The following is a 2,155-nucleotide window of genomic DNA, read 5'->3' on the forward strand; positions in this document are numbered from 1 at the left end:
GTTAAGATAACTTCCATTTTATATTGAAGGCAAAATGGATCGGTCTTAATTTTCTATCATCGAGGAAATCTCATGCTATTGGTATGGCCTGTAAATGACAGTCTTTTCTGTTGTTGTTGTTGTTGTTGTTGTTTTACATGAAACTTTTCAAACACACCAAGAGACAAAATTTTTTTTTTTTTAAACTACAATGTTCACATGCAAAAGGCCACTAAGCAAGTTTTATTTAAATTTCAAAACTGTTTTTTTAGCAGATTTACTCAGGATAACACAAAGACTCATTTTCACTGAAGAAGGGTCCATTACAATGGAGCTTTCACCATTTCTGTTGATGTTTCTGTACTGCCAGTGGAAATTATACAACAACAAAAATGTTGTTGGCGTGATAATTAATTAATAATTAATATATTGATGATTAACATAATATAAATGGTTGAAATGATTGCAAACTTAAGAGTAGGATATGCTTTGGGGTTGCCAATTATCAGAGTAAAATGTTGAAAAAATTATATTGATCATCATTCGTGCACATTATTTACTGGAAAAGGGCATTCTTAAATTGTGATTGTTGTATTAAATTGATGTCTGTGAAATTCTTTATCGTTAATGTTCAGTAAAAGTTCAACATCCTTTCACTGCAAAAACACAAAACTGACCTAGTGAATTTATCTTATTTCCAGTGAAAACATCTTACTGTTCTTACGTTACGACAGTTTTGACTTTTTACAGCAAGACAAAACTTGTAAGATACAATAAATTATTTTAAGAATCTTAAGTCATTTCATACTAGTTCCACTTGGCAGTTTTTTTCAGTATTTTAGTGACAACATTTCTTATTTTAAGTGAAAAAAAATTCTTCAATCTTAAAACAAGTGTTTTTGCCTTGCTAAAAATTTAGAACAAAATAAGGTGATAAACTAATGGGGTTGTTTTTCTCCAGATGGAACTGGGGCTTTAGTCAAAGCAGAGGCATTTATGCAGAATTCCAAATACAGTGGAACTTTGCTGAAACCAACCCTGACATAACGGATATCGGATAAAAGGGACCATTTGGGACTGAGCATCCATCCATCCATCCATTTTCTGAGCCACTTCTCCTCACTAGGGTCGCAGGCATGCTGGAGCCTATCCCAGCTGTCATCGGGCAGGGGGCAGGGTACACCCTGAATTGGTTGCCAGCCAATCGCAGGGCACATAGGAACAAACAACCATTCGCACTCACAGTCATGCCTACAATTCATGCATGTTTTTGGGATGTGGGAGGAAACCAGAGTGCCCGGAGAAAACCCACGCAGGCACGGGGAGAACATGCAAACTCCATACAGGCGGGGCCGGGGATTGAACCCGGGTCTTCAGAACTGTGAGGCTGACGGTCTAACCAGTCGTCCACCGTGCCGGGACTGAAGAGTGTGACAAAAAATAGTTTCCATTTGTCACTTAAACTACCGTTGACAAAGTCTGTCAGTTCCAGAATTGGCCCCTGTTGTTTACTGGAGTTGTGGCGCAATGCAGGCAAGGAATTGGACTGATATACAATATGACTAGAGTGGCGGCCATGTTGAATGTGGGACATTGACGTGGCAGCCATGTCATGATGGTTATATCTATTGTCTATTGTGCCATAGAGCACTGCCAGAGAGAGAGAGAGCTGCACGGCTGCAGCGTTAACTCTGAGGAAAACAAAACACAAGTCTCTAGAGTCTGGAACATGCTATTTTTGGTACAGTAACATTTTTTGTCAAGGCATTCGCCTTTGGCAACGGATTTGGAACTGGGAACCACACTAATTCCTCTCGGCTCATAAAAGCAACCCGCCTATGGTGAGTACTGTACGTCACCAATGTCACCATCACCAAGCACCGCGGCGTGGTAAGTTTGGTTAGAATGTGAAACTTCCAAACTTTGTATTGTACTGTAAAAAACTACAAAACAATAATTGTGTACTGTATAGTAATATGGGTGCATATGCCTTCAAAAAAAAAAAGTGCTTCAATGTGACGAACAATCTGCTATATCGGACGACACCACCGCCCGTATTAGTCTGTTCTATCGAGGTTCCACTGTACCAGTAGGTTTTACATCCAGGCTATGGATTGCTATTGTCTTTTCATTCTGCTATGACTGTCACCAATAGGCTATATCTTCTTTATTTATA

The sequence above is a fragment of the Phycodurus eques genome, chromosome 6 (assembly GCF_024500275.1).
Source record: "Phycodurus eques isolate BA_2022a chromosome 6, UOR_Pequ_1.1, whole genome shotgun sequence".
Taxonomy (NCBI): Eukaryota; Metazoa; Chordata; class Actinopteri; order Syngnathiformes; family Syngnathidae; genus Phycodurus; species Phycodurus eques.